The sequence below is a fragment of the Tigriopus californicus genome, chromosome 3 (genome assembly GCF_007210705.1).
Source record: "Tigriopus californicus strain San Diego chromosome 3, Tcal_SD_v2.1, whole genome shotgun sequence".
Lineage (NCBI taxonomy): Eukaryota > Metazoa > Arthropoda > Copepoda > Harpacticoida > Harpacticidae > Tigriopus > Tigriopus californicus.
Window position 1 is genome coordinate 14,458,177 of NC_081442.1, and position 8,847 is coordinate 14,467,023.

Consider the following 8,847-nt stretch of genomic DNA (forward strand, 5'->3'; position numbering starts at 1 on the left):
CCGCCTCACGACTCCAAGTTGAGTCATTTATGGCACTTAAGCCCTCTGTGATAAGATTGGAATGGAAACAATAGGAACACTGATAACATCGTGGGGTAACTCTGCGCCCAATGACAGAAGGGCGTCATTTTTCGCACTCTGGTGCACCGTACTAGATGAATTTGATAATTCAATTGATAGTGCTCCTTATCAATATTGCCCTGTATGTATCGTAGATCGATTTATATCCCAGTGCTTTTGATAAGCCCAGTTGTATTGTGCCAGTTCTGAATTAAAGCCGGTAAAGCACACTTGCCAAGAGAGAAACACAGACAACAATTCAACATCCCCCCTAGTGAAGTTAGAGGTATTGTATAAGATGGGCATACAGACCGTGAATTTAAACCTAGGTTTTAGGTATTTAGCCTTTTTCCAGTGTTTTCATTTTGAGTGACTTAGGCATCCTGTTTTTATAATAGAAAGATAACGATTGATTGTTTAGATGTGCAATTTAACACCATTGTTTGGTTCCCTGACAAAGGACGAAATTTGCATTTTTAGATTAATATAATTAAGAGTTTAATGAATCAATATTTTCTTTAACATTTGGCACAATTTGCTTTATTTACCAAAGTTATATCGAGAGAACAATCACATTTAGTTTATCCCTTAACTATACCTGAAGTTGCCTGGTCCATCTTTTCATCGGGAAAGTACCTCTGTTTTCAAATTAAGTTGATCCATTTGCTTCCTAGCTTCGCATCTAGCCTATTATTGTACACCAAAATGAGCATTTGTCTTCACCCAACTGAGAGCTTGATACTTTGGATTGGTACCTCCTTTGGACACGGCAACAATCTTTTCCCTTGTTGTTGATGGTTCAGTCCCCAACGCCGGAATTAGACTTTAACCCCCTGGGCACAATGTTGTCAGTGACGGCAAGGAGTCTACAAAAAATGATGGCTTCATAGAGCTTTCAAATTAACAACGATGTCTTTGACTTACCTTGAGTAAGCTAAACTGATGAACTAAACTAACTTGGCCATTGTGAAGTGCTTCAATGATCAATAATTGTTTGTGCACAACTTGTAAATGCTCTTCGGAATTTCTTAAATATTTCACGCAACTATATGGCTTTAAAATTATTTTCATTTCTTCATTATTAAAACTTGATCTCAGGGCTTCCACATACAAACTACGGTAGTTTTGGAGTTGCTCGAGGATAATGGTCGGTGGCCGCTAGGGTAAATTGAAAGTTTCATTCCAAACATCCCGCTCATTAGGTCAAGTGTAGTTGATTATTAAAGTCAAACACCTTTGACCTGCAAAACTGGAAAAAAACTTTTGGCAGACAGTTATTTGAATAACTATTTTTAGGACACAAGGAAAATGTAGCAAAAAATGTTGTTCATGTTTTCAGCTCACCTAGTAAAATGCCCTTTGTTCAGTAAGGTCCAGCTGCCTCAAAATCCGGAGAAAGGGTCACAGGTCAGGCAATTATCTAGGAAATGATAATTGAATCGTATTGGTGGAGTTGGTTAATTCTTTAATAAACCAACTTGATCAAAATAACTAATCTGACTGATCTAAAGTTATAAAGCACTATGACTTTGTTTTTGGTTTTTAGTAACGACGAAAATGCGACAAGTAATGTCAATGCATTGTGTGTCAAATGATTTATTTTCACAAAAATGTGGTTCTGCTTGTGTCTTTCTGGCTGACAAAGGAAGGTCAGTTTCAACTCTAGTAATTAAATCCACTCCGACATGAAATTCGGTTAGGTTAGGTCCAGTCTTGTTCTACATACTAAATGGATTTATTACATTTGCATGAGGTTCTCCACTTTCCAATGGTTTGAGGATGAACACTGAAAGGTTTACCAACGTCGCTTCAGGATGCCTTCAGCTTTGGTTCTGACCTTAAGACTACGCTCACTAGTATTTTCAGACATTGTTTTGACGGCAATTGCTCAGAGTTATCGCCTTTAAGATATCGTTCGAGCATTTATAATATGTCACTAGGTACTTAACAGTTCCTCTTAATGACATTAAACGGCAAGTTTTGAGCAACTTGATCTTTGAGCAAGGAGAAATATTGTAAAAAAACAGCCATAGAGGCCCTTAATTTATTTACACCCATTAAATGACGATGAATGGAACGCATTATATCCAGTCGTTTTTGAACATGGAAATACTTATAATTCTTGGGCGCCTCATGACGAATAAAGTCGAAAATTGTCAATTAGGGGAAAACGACTCGGTGCTTTACAGGATCCTGAATTTTCTTCCACAAAATCTGGAGGATTTTTCCCGCACCATGTTTATGGTGCAAACTGCGCTTGAATGTCGGAAGAAGTTGTTTGTGAAATATTTATTGAAATGTTATTACATAACAATTGGCAATTTTCAGTTTCTTTCATTTCAAAGATTGAGCGCCACATCTAGAGTACCTCTGCCGATCTTAATTAGAAAAAGCCTAGCCTTGTACGTACCAAAATAACACTTTCTTTACCTTCAACTAAATAATGTAGTTTGGTATGATCTTGCTCTATTCAAGCAATTTTCGATTTGTCCGGTTTCTGTTTCCCTCAAGGATTCTTATTTCCAATCAATGTGATTCAAATTCCAAATCATACTTTTATTAACTATATGACTACCCATCTTTTATTCATACTAGCAAGAATAGTAGGTTAGGTTTCTTCACATTTAATCGTTCACTGGAAAGCGTCTGCATGAATTTTGAAAGTGGTCTTTGGAGAACGCTTGGGATGGTTAGTATCATCATTCAAACAACTTGACTTCGCTTAACCCCAGAGGATAAAAGGGTTTTTTTATGACCCTTCTAGCTCAGAAAAATGGCCGACTCCTCTTCAGTGATGAGAGAATTCAACGCGGTGAGAGATTGTGACGATGGCATGGCCAACCCAGGCTGATTGAACTCCGATTGTGGGATATCTGGGATATCCGACAGGGACGAGGGTCGGGCTAGGCCTTTATTTTCACTGGTTTTCGCATCAAGTTCAGCGAAGAGCGTCTGAAAGGCGGCTTGGGCCGGCGCATAATGCCTCTTGGCGGCCTCTCGATAAAGCTCCAAAGCAAAGAACACATCCGCTGGCATGCCACTCAAACCATATTGGTAAGCACGAGCTAACAGATGGATGGACCGGGGATCGCCGGCTAGATTGAGGGTGGGATCGTCATAGTTTGAATTGGACGATGATCCGAGATTCTGCGGGTAGCGATCACAGTCGGGGGTGGTGGGAGGGCTGCCGGATCGTTGTTCCAGGGCTTGCGCCTTTTGGAACAAGATCTGAGCTCGATTCAGATCCTGAGGCACAATTGTGCCACTCTCATAAAATACACCTACATTATACACAGAGGGCGGATAATCTTGACTAGCCGCCGCCTCATACCAATCCAATGCTTGACGTAGATCGACGGCCACGCCCCCTAAGCCCATTTCATAAACATAGCCCAAGTTGTGTTGACTTTCGGCGTCGCCGGCTTGGGCCGCCCGCGTCAATAACGCTAATCCCGTGCTCCAATGGCCTTGATCTAGCTGAGCCAGGGCCTGTAACCCTTGGAGGCGAGCCAGTAAACGGTGACCCGTGGCCCACAGGTCTTGTTCAGCCTGGGCCAAATCGGGACTGGGTCGACGAGGGATCGACTCGTCATCACTCTGCCAGCCTTCATCGGTGGATGGGGAGGGTGGGGACTCCGTCGGGTCTGCGGAGGGTTTCGACTCACGGGCAGCCCCATCACCGCTGAGGGGCAATACACAGCCTGAGTCCAGAGAGCCATTGGGCGGCGCAGACCCGGTCGGGTGGCCGGGCCAGCCCTTCTTCCCGGGCTGAACTATGGCCAACGAGCACAGGCCTCGCACCAGGTCGATTTCCCAAACCCCGCCCCTAGTCGAATGCTGTGCCGCAGAATCCGGATGGGCGTGGCCTGGGCTGGTACCACACCACCGTTGCCGAATTAAATTGATGCCCACGGCCAAGAAGGCGCTCCATGGCCAAATCCGGCGACACCCGGCCACGCTGGGCGTGGCATGCGGGGGCGGCGGGTCGGTCGAACCGCTTGAGCAAGTCCGGGCAGTGGGGGCCAAGCACCAGCCGGACCCACTCGGACTGGCTGACGATGGGCGGGCCGACGCGGATGGGGGCGGGGCAGGCCGACGTCGGGCATGATTGGGCCGAGCAAAACAGGCCAAGAATTGCTGAACAGGACGAGCGGCCCAAAATCGATGTAAAAGCACCATCACGTGGGTGGGGCGGGGCGCCTACACCTACATAGTGGTCGAGGGGCAGGGTCCGTGCGCGACGCCTGGGCCCTGGTCCGATTTATATACAGTCAGGGAGGCGTGTCCGGTTGGCTGGTTGGGATAGAGAAGGCAGATCAGAGGTCACCCGTTGGTCAGGAAGAACAGAGTCCGGAGACGGTCGCGATTGGGTCGACCCCAAAACTTGAAGAGAACAATAACACAAAGAACTCTAATAGACTTATAGACTCCGATTTTGGTGCTTTAGATGCGTGATTATGAAAATGTGGCATTGCGCTTGATGGAGGCTTGAACGCTATCTTGATCACAACTATGAAAAAGGAGGCTTCTCTGTAGGTATCCACGCCGTTTACATGTTTTGCGTAGCTATAAACGTAATCCAGGTTAAGACGTAGATACAAATTGAAGACATGAAGTCAATGAATTGAATCCTTTTTCAACCACCCTGACATTTTTCATGACGCACCACCTTTGACTCTTTTTTAAACAACCCAAAGACCAAGCCCAGCCGGCCAAAGGCAAAAAGAAACCGAGTAACCCATAATTTCTTGCATGATTATGGGCAGTCATTATGCTGAAAGTTGAAGATGGCATTTTCAGTTTCATACATGTGAACATAGCAGACATCCAAAAACATTTGGTGGGCTTATAAAAAGGGGTTTGCTTACCTCATTCCTAAGAGAATATCAAATATTTTTAGATTTGTTGGCTTATGTAGTGATGGTTCATAGTTTTTGATAAGCTATTATACTATTCTACAATTGTGAAGTGAGAAAAGGTTCATTCAAATCAATTCACACAGATAGTAGGTGATGCTGGCCACATTTTACAGACAGCGGTTTAAACTTGGCTTGATTTGCCCATTCAAATATGGTCTGACATAGTTTTATTGTATTTACCCTCAATCCATTGCTATGTAATCAACCAGTCTAAAACGGGACACATGTAGAGCGGGGGTAAGAAAAAAGCCCCGTGATCTTCATTGGATGACTAGTGGAATTGAGGATGGCAATAACGCGTCCGTTCAACGCAAAGCTACAAATTGATAATCACGCAACTAAAGTACCAAAATCAGACTCGAAAAGTCCGTTCGACACAAAGCTCATAACACACAAGAGCCTAGGTGACCATTATTTTTCATCACATGGTTTGAATGGTCAAAAGTACTCTGAACGTACCTAGATTTGAATTTTTTCACATAAAAATTAGGATTGACGTAAGGGCTAAACTATCCGATGGGCGCCCCCCGTAGCATGGCCAGACCACTGAGATATATGCACAAATCGTTGGACAGAGAGGAAGGGCAACATGTTGAAGCAGCATCATGTTGGAAAAACGGGCATTTAAGCGTTCATCGCATTCAAAAATCTTTAATATAATCTTTCAAGAGAATAATAAGAGGCACTAGTGTAATGTTTGTGCGCTTTTTTAAAACAAGAACAGTTCCAGGTTTGATTCTCTTGTCGATCTGGCTTTCAAGGCCACTGCTAGACGCCATCCCCATCCAATCCGACACTCCTTCATAAAGTTATATCCACCAAGAAAATAATCACTGCCTGCCAACCAAATATCTGTCGTTCAAATCTAAGACAGTGAAACTTAAGGATCAACTAAGTTTAGCTCGTGCCATCTCGAACGTAATTTTTCGAAAATGAGCTGTCCAGCGTCAATTTCACCCTGAATCAAGCGAATGTATCATGCGTAAATATAGAAAACGTGGACCAAACTCGAAATAGATAGGACACTGCTGTCTTCCTTGCCTTTCACATGGAACAAAATAGGTCTGACTAGAGGGCTGGTCAGAGAAAAGTCACTCCAACTAAGCCACTTCAGACTCTGCTTTGAACACATTTTGAAAGTTGGGCAGCAGGGTGTCGGGCTGATCGATCTCTCTTGCGTTACTCAGTTTCAATCAAAGCAGACAAACGAGCCATCAACTCACTGGCTCTCTGAATTAGGGACTTCATTTTGAGAATCACGTAACTTAATAGTTGGTAGTTGGTAAGAATGGTCAGGATTCCAGTTGTCTTGCAAAGGTCCTAGACCAAATTTATTCCATGGTTGCTGCGAGTAACATGGCCTTGAATGGAATGAAATTTCGCTCAATGACCTTTGGGTCGACGCCATTAGACACTCTACTATTAGATTATGAAGGCAAGGACATTGAGCAGGTCTCATCCATGAAGGATTTAGGTGTAGTCCTCCAAGATAATGGAAAGTTCGATGAGCATATCCAGTTGAAAGTTGGTAAGGCTTTTCAAACATGTGGTTGGATATATCGCACGTTTAAGTCCAGAGATAGTGTCACGATGCTAACTCTGTACAAGTTGATTGTTCAGCCGCATCTTGAATATGCCTCTCCCATTTGGGCTCCAATTAGTTCAGCAGGTTTGCAAAAGCTCGAGCAGGTCCAAAGATGTTTTACTAGGAACATTGAAGATATGAGAGAGCTCTCGTATTGGGAGAGGTTAGAAAGGTTGGGATTGTACAGTACTCAGAGAAGGTACGAAAGGTATCTGATATTGTACGTTTTCAAAAGCATTCATGAGCTTTGTCCCAACCCAGGATTTAGGGTCAATTGTAGTGACCGTAGAGGCTTAATGTGCGTTTTGAGAGCACCTTCAAGCCCTCGAGAATCCAGGCTAGTTAAAACAATGAAGTCCAACTCTCTTCTTTCTCGGGCTCCTTCATTGTTCAATTTGCTGCCCTCAAATATTCGTAGGGCTTATGTAGGCGTTGATCCAGTAGCAAGATTTAAGTCAGACTTGGACAAGTTTTTGACTAAAATTCCGGATCAACCTTATATTCAAGGATTAGCCAGATCAGCCAACTCCAATTCGTTGGTCGATCAAATAATATATATAAATAAAAGTCAAGTAAAATAGATAATCTTCTCGTCTTGAACTGCTGGGATTCCAATCCCGGTAGCGGTAAGGAAGTCCGCAATAAAAAAAATGTGTACAAAGCCGATTCCCATCGCACATACCAGGCAGCCGCGAGGGAGCCAAAAAAATCTCAGAAATCTCATGAGTGTCGTTTCTCTGACTAGCCCTCTAGTTGTGACCAATAGCAGGCCAATTTGGCGGGAAACTTCTTCACAGGCCATATTTCTATACGTTTGTGACTACGTACCCTACAAGTAGTTTTGTTTTGCTTGCCACAAAGTCAGACGGCAGCTCTCTTGCTCGGCCTGCCATCTGATTTTGGGTGTCCCAATGAGGGATGATCTTTAAAGGTTAGGTGATTCCGTTTTTTACTTACCGCTAGGAGATAAAATAGTGTCACAGGGCCGTTCGGGCAATCTTAAGCGGCTTGGACTATCTTGAGCCGTTACATGTGCTTTTTCCTTTTTTAGCACGACAATGGCCTTAATCATGAATTTCATAGTTTTGAATCAAAGAATAAATAAACTCTTTGGCACATGTTTCATTCAAAAAATATCAATTACTCACCCATGAGCCAAATATCTACTTTTTAAGTTTATGTCGTTAGGTCTACTGGCTCGTACTATCACAGCGGCAAAGCCAAACTCACTCTGATAATCAGTTCTGTTAATTTAACACGTTTATTGTACTTGACGCTCATAATTTTTCAGGCAAGTAAATCAAGCAAATACTATGCCCAAATAACGTCATCTAATATTTGTCAAATTCTGCCAGCCATCAGTAGAAGATTGACAAAAGGGTTATGTGGGGAAAAGATTAAAGGGATGCAAACAATGACAGAGACAATGTAAAAAGAGAACCTAAAGTGAGCTGGTGTGCCACTCTTAGATCCATGAATAAGCACGTGTACATAACTGTCCCTTGGGAGCAATAAACAGTCTGCTTGCATGAGATGAGATTCTCTCAACTGAATCAATTGTGGATTATTTGGTGGATTGTCAGATTGAAGTCAGTTAAATTTTCAAAACTGTAAAGACAAAACCAAATCAAAAACGCAATGTGGCTCGCCATGCCTCCCATTTTAATTGATTTGATAAGGGCGTATGTTCCAACCCTGGAATTTAAAATGAGTCAAAAAATCTATATCTTGCCATTTCCTGCCATTTTCTTCCACCATTTCAGTTCAGTCCCCTCTTTTGTTGAAAGCAGTCGCACGTTTTGATCCTACTTATCTTTCCAAACTGCGGGCCTGAGTGTGTTGTATAGGGACTGCTTGTTTTATAATGAGACATCTCGCGGCAAAAAAAGGAAATACAGCGTCGGTAAGCCATAGACTAAAGATCTTCAAAAAATACGCAAATGATTCTTCATCTCTTTACTGGTGTCAAGATGTCTTGGTCCGATTTACGTCCTGCATTACAAAAGTGGCTAATTATGTTGCAGTCCAACATCCGAAAATTGAAAGGATTTGCGATGTGATGGCAGAATCCTGCATTCAATACTATCCGTATGAATCTCCCCTTCCAATCTTTTGCGACAGAACCAATCTTCACTTATAAACAAAAAGGGCGGTAAGGATGATGATTTTATATCGTCGAAAATGGCATAACAGCTCCAATCCAACAAAGATGCCTGGCAAGAAGACTCCTGGGCAACGAAAACTGCAAGTTCTTTTGCATCTTTAACATCTGTTACTAATCTC

The 8,847-nt window shown here is 42.8% G+C and overlaps 1 protein-coding gene across 4 annotated transcripts in view; it reads left to right on the forward strand.

Annotated features, from left to right (window-relative positions):
* The first annotated feature begins 297 nt into the window (after window positions 1–297).
* LOC131878156 (uncharacterized) overlaps window positions 298–8,847 on the forward strand; it is a 16,494-nt gene continuing 7,944 nt past the window's right edge. For 2 of the 4 annotated variants that reach the window (XR_009372965.1, XR_009372967.1), the window contains exons 1-2: window positions 8,346–8,467; window positions 8,589–8,716. The gene's annotated coding sequence lies outside the window, so the exon portion shown is untranslated. Of the gene's footprint in view, window positions 347–8,345; window positions 8,468–8,588; window positions 8,717–8,847 lie in introns of those variants that run through there. The other 2 variants (XR_009372968.1, XR_009372966.1) reach the window with 2 other exon arrangements.